The sequence below is a fragment of the Helianthus annuus genome, chromosome 3, assembly GCF_002127325.2.
Source record: "Helianthus annuus cultivar XRQ/B chromosome 3, HanXRQr2.0-SUNRISE, whole genome shotgun sequence".
Taxonomy (NCBI): domain Eukaryota; kingdom Viridiplantae; phylum Streptophyta; class Magnoliopsida; order Asterales; family Asteraceae; genus Helianthus; species Helianthus annuus.
Window position 1 is genome coordinate 113,264,998 of NC_035435.2, and position 6,000 is coordinate 113,270,997.

General features: G+C 37.8%; 1 long non-coding RNA gene across 2 annotated transcripts; it reads right to left on the reverse strand.

The window, feature by feature from the left end:
* Positions 1-2,593: 2,593 nt before the first annotated feature.
* LOC110929361 lies at positions 2,594-5,646 on the reverse strand. 2 transcript variants are annotated; one of them, XR_002587052.2, is made up of 4 exons: positions 5,442-5,646; positions 5,288-5,354; positions 3,046-3,176; positions 2,594-2,959 (listed from the first exon to the last, which is right to left on the reverse strand). It is a non-coding gene; the product is annotated as an uncharacterized LOC110929361 (long non-coding RNA). The 2 variants fall into 2 exon arrangements; XR_002587053.2 differs by having other exon boundaries at positions 5,288-5,351; positions 5,442-5,645.
* Positions 5,647-6,000: the final 354 nt, after the last annotated feature.

The following is a 6,000-nucleotide window of genomic DNA, read 5'->3' on the forward strand; positions in this document are numbered from 1 at the left end:
AACAGTTACACTTAATGGGTTCCATATATATATATATAATGTAAACCACCCTTGAAACACGGAGGTTTATAAGGTACTTTTTAATTTTGAGTCTAAACCCTAAAAACTAAAAGTAATGTAAACCACCCTTGAAACACGGAGGTTTATAAGGTACTTTTTAATTTTGAGTCTAAACCGTAAATCCCCAAACAACCTCCAAGTTGCTTAATTGACGATTCAAATACCATCATAGACTTTAACTTGGAGAACTGAAAGAATACCAGAAAAGTCAATTTAACAGCGGAGGTTTCTAAGGTAATATATTATTTTGAGTCTCATGTTTAGGCCATGTGTAGTCATAAAGCCCCCAAATGGGCGTTATGCGCCATGTGGCATGCCACGTCACCCCGGGGCTTTATGGGGCTTGAGGCCGTAGTCATAAAGCCCTACCTCATCATAACCAAAGTGTAAAATGCAGGGACCAAAGTGTAAAATGCAGGGACCAAAGTGTTTTAATGCAGGGACCAAATTGTAAAATGCAGGGACCAAAGTGGAAATCTCCTTCTTCCTCGCGCCGCGAAATTTTTCACGGGGGTTTTCTTTTTTTTGCTCATGGCGCCCCTGGGGGCGGTGTGGGGGGCTCCATATGGGCGCTATGCCCTTGTTCGCGCTCCACTACAGGTAACCTTATGCAGCAGCAACTAACAAAGTAGAAACAACAAAAGATATTTGATAGTTTATGTGTACAGATCAGGGGCGGATCTACACCCAAGAAGGGGTTCCTAGGAACCCGTTCGGTTCGTGATTTATAATGTTACGTCGTATAGAAAAATCTGAAGGAACCCTTTAGTATTTTGTAAGGGAACATTTAACAAATTGTGTAGTCTGGTCTGCTGGTAAAACGCGCGCTTGTTATACTGCTGTTCCCGAGTTCGAGTTAGGTTTAAGCAACTTTTATCGATTTTTTTTGCTAAGGTATATTGAGGCAGCATTGAATTCAGCAACGGCAGCGATGAAGACTGTTGATGCACTTTGTGGATGCAACTCGGTTCGGTTCGACCCGGTTTGGTTTGACTCGGTTAGGTTCGGCTCAAGCCCGATGTCACGACATTCCTCTGTGCCCCAGAGTTCGACACACGAAGCACAAAGCGCCGCGAGCTAACATCACCTTGACATCATCATCATGATGTCATGATGATGTCACATGTCATTTGTATATAATGAAATCCTTTGTTGAAGTCTACGAAGGCTTCATAAACAAGACTTAATGTTGGTGAATTACATGTGACGAAGGCTTGTATTTGATTGTTCACCACGAACCCTTAAGGGTTCGTTGCCTTTAAAGGTACACCAAGAATATTTGAAGTGTTCGTCAACATGATAAGGGTTCGTGGCTTTGAAGGGTTCGTAAGACTATTGACTGTTCGTGGTTATCTAATAGTTCGTTGGAACTGTACACCCTTCGTAGTATCACTAGGTAGTGGGCCTATATAAACAGAAATTTGTTTCACAGTTCAGACTAGGAGAGTCAAGAGAGTTTGAGAGTTCTTTGTGAAACTTTGTAAACACTGTGTCTATGTGTTATTAATTCTCTTCACTTAATCAAAGTTGTGAATCTTTGGTTACTTTGTGTTTGTTCATTTTGCTTTGGTTTGCATACTCTCGTGGATTCCGCGCTCGTTAGTGTGTTAACAAACAAGGAAGTAGGTTTAATCTTGATCCTCCAAGTGGACCTACAAGTGGTATCAGAGCTTTGGCTCTCTTCCTTGTTTAAAACCAAGCAAAACCTTGTGTTTAAACACTTTGTGAAGTTTCTGGAAAGTTTGTTTTTGAGTTTGAAAACAAGAAAGTCTAAGGGTTTTTTTTTTTTTTTTTTTTTTTTTGTGAAAAAGTGTTTAAAACTTGGTGAAAATTTGTTGTTGAAAGAAAATTTTTACAAAAACCCAGTTAAATCACATGGAGACATGTTAGGATTTGGTTTTTCTTAAAATTTTCTTCAAAATTTGAGTTCGTCAATTTTTCCGGTGAGTCGGTTAATCGGAAAAGTGACCGGATTGTGTTTGGTAGAGATAAGTTTGAAAAAGATTTGCTGAAAAGATAATATCTTTGAATGTCTGTTTTTTAACTATACTGGGAATCTCACCAACCATTTCAAAAGTCAACTTTCACGAACAGTTAAATTGACGAAGACTTGTTGGACGAACAGTAGGAGAGTTCATAGGTTTGTTTATTACAAGTCTTCGTGGGGTACTTCAACTGGACATTAATTGACTTTGGGCTTTAAAGTTGACATAATTTTTAGTGGGCTGTATTCTTTACTTAAATCTTTGGGCCAATTTGTTTTAAATTTATACAAGTTAACACTCTTCGTGGCACCCTTGTAGCACTACTGTTGGACCAAACTTTGGATCAAGTTTTAAGTGTTCATTGACTTCTAGTATTTTTGGTCCATCACAACTCTTCGTGAACATTAAATTAAATTAATTTTCATGGTCAACAATCTTAGTGGATATTTTCATTTAATTAATTTTCAAATTAATCTTCATTTTCATTTAAATTAGGATTTAAACCTCGCGCGCGCTTCGCGGTGCGCAGGTGGTCAAAATAATTACTGTGTTCAAAACTCGATAACAATTATGTTCCATTTGTGCAAAACATGATCTCCATACATAAAAGTATAAAACAAAACAAAAACAACCCATCCCATCAAACAAATTTGCATCACCGTTGCCTGTCCACTTGATCATCATCATCATCCGACATTGTCGCACCCGTTCCTTCAACCATCATCATCATCATCATCATCAAACAACATGAACAAATATCAAACCGAAATCCAAACCAACAAAGCCACAAAACCTGTGAAGCTCTTTAACGACTGCTCGATCTGCCAACACGCGATAACAGTTTCCATAGCGTGAACACAAACATGTTGTTGCAGTTGCTCTTTAAAAGAACAAAGCAACAGAACATAATGAGTCTGCATTATAGCACAAATAAAAAAAATCAATCAGTTTCATTTTCAAACCATAAAAAAAGAACAAACGCGCAATCTTTTACTCGTACCATGAATTGATCAAGCTCCTTATCATCACCAAGATTACCACCCTGCCCACCGAGACCCGAATACTTCGCGACAACATGCTGTGACTGCGCCAGCTGTGCATCGATCCTGGGCAGCTGATCCACGGGAGTCGCTGTATGAAAAAGAAGATATATATAAACACACAATTATATAATGAGATAAATGAAAAAAAAAGAAGCGAAATGAACATTTGCGTACAAAATTGGTAAAAATTCACCTTTTCACTAAAATTTCGAACAAATTATTCAATGTGTTACTTTCTATGCGTTGTAGAACCATGCTTTAAATCACTGGACTCATTTTTCTGTATGTAATTTGGTTGAAATGCAGCTTGTTATATATAATTTGGTCTCTGCTGGGTTCACCCCCTTTTAGTTTCGTTTATTAGTAATTCGCTAAAGGGCATCAATTAACTCCTTAACTATAACTATATGCAAGGCTACACATCCTTATCCACAAAAGGCAGCCAAAAATGGTTGTATAGAAAATATACTCCAAATTTGTTATATTTTATATCTGTATTTATAATTTTAATAACATTTTTTTAACTTTATGGCAGTTCTATTACCACTTCAAACATCCATGTGCTATCCTTCCTCAAGGAGTACCCTTATGCCTGGATATACTCCGTGGGACGACACTTCCCAGCTTATCAGTCCATCTAGTGGAATTATGACTTCACATGACGAATATGATCTACATGGGATTGAAGGCATGCATACATGTTTGTAATCTATCGTTTCTTACTCGTCTGATAAGGTTATTCCGGCATTTAATATTAAGTCAATTGTCATTTCTCAGCTGATTCTGGATCAAGAGGCGCGCTAAAGATTAGTAAAATCAGTAGTGGCGTAGGGAGCTCCAGTACAGAAATTCCTAGTTCTGAACTATAAAAAAACGAAACCGGCTTCCGTCCTTCATAGTAATCTTGTACTTCATATATACATACATAAACATGTGTGAGCGTAGATGTAGTAATTATCGATGTATCTATTTAACTTGGTGACCCACACTACTTGATTCTGTTCTAAGTGAACCAATTCTGTAACTGTCATCCTTATTTTTTTTATTGAACTCGGTGACGGTACTTTTCAGTACCGGTATTTTTGAAACCGGCTGACCTCATCCCTATTTCAATCAATACAAATTCAACTTAAATAAATTCTATGCGACCGAATCTTCTTTCGCATATCACCATTCTTATGCGTTCAATATATAGTGTATCGATTTTATTTCGCCTCTACGAATTCTACGTGACCGACTCATGTATCACATTTCTTTCATGTCCAATAGCCCATAGCCGCTCTTCAAGTATCATATCTGAAGCGAAGCCCACGGAAAAACTTAAACTGATAACATAGCCCAATAGCCCATCTCTAAAACATGTTCCTTCCTGTCATCTACATTTGGAACCTATGTTGTAACTTAACTTGTCATGGTTCGGTTACGTTGTGTGAAACAGCCTTAATCAGCTACTGATTTCAAAACTCAAATCATTGGCTATAAACGACTCTGATCCATCTATCTACCTAATCTCCAAACAATCTTATTAATCGCTATTCAAACTAAGCAAATTATAATAGATCCAAAATCCACAACAATTACATAATTCCTCTACTGATTAATTACAAATCAAACTTTTTTAACTTTCTATTAATAAAAATTAAACTTTTTTAAGAATTAATACTAAAAAATAACGTAATATAGTAAATTTCTAGTTTTTTAACTTCAGTAGCTTAGCTTGAATACACGAGTGCAACTACCATTATTTATACTCCAGTAGCGTATCTCCCCATCCCCGTCACACGAACAGAGGAGGTCGTCTTTGTTCGGGTGGAAATCCAATGACATCACAGATGCAGAAAGTCCCATAAAGGTACGCAGAGAAAAACCATGCGTTCTTCTACTCTTACCCGACCCATATATGTATTCGTGTCGTGTCGAACCCATTTAAAATCTTGTCGTGTTTCGGGTCAACCGTTTAGTCTTCGTTTATGAACATGAGTAATAACTATTGACTTCGTAACAATTTAAACAATCAATTACTCTTCTCAAATGCTTTTTTTTTTTTTTTGTGATTCTGTTATTTAATTAATTGTTTTTGTTTCTTTATCTCTCATTCCAAATTTCAGTGGGTTTATATATTTAACTTAACTACAATCCGATGCACACATTAGATCAAAGTGTATGGGTTCTAATGGTTTGTGAGTGTTGTGTGCTTACCTGTTCACCGGAATGTCCGCCTGCCCGTTCACCGAATCCTCGCCGGAAACTCACCGGACGTTACCTACTGATCCAATCAACATTAGTCGTTGGATTAAGGCTCAGGGACAACCCATCTAACCAAATAGCGAACATGCAATAGTAAAGGGCTTACCGGAAGTTGATCGAAACCCTAACCGCTTGACCGTCATCAGTGTAAGAGCCGGCGCATCATCCGATCTAGCACACCTTCGGCCGTCGTCTCTCCTCCGATCTCTCTCCTCCGGCCGTCGTTTGTCTTCCTTCCTTCTCTTCTCCGATCTCTCTCTTTCCTCCGGCCATCGTTTGCAGCATTCTCTCGCTCTAAGGCGGTGGAGTACTCCCTGCTCTAACATCTATCTCTCTGTATCGCATATGTGAGATGAAGGACAGGTAGCAGAAGGTGGAAAATAAAATGGTATGAAAACCCTAAAATGCCCTGCGGCTACTGTTCATTCAGTTTCTTTTTTATCATATATATAGATTTTGTTATGTACTCAACTGTTGGTGGAATATAGTCATTGTTGGTGAACTTTACAAGTCTTCGTGCCACATAGTGTTTGTGGACAAAGACTTGTATTTTTCACAGAAGGTTTATAATTTTGTCAAATCTTAAAATTTGTGTATTAGCTTAAATTATCTCTTTATAAAAATTCACAATGAGTTCAAATCCTTGGAGTTGGAGTGAAAACCCA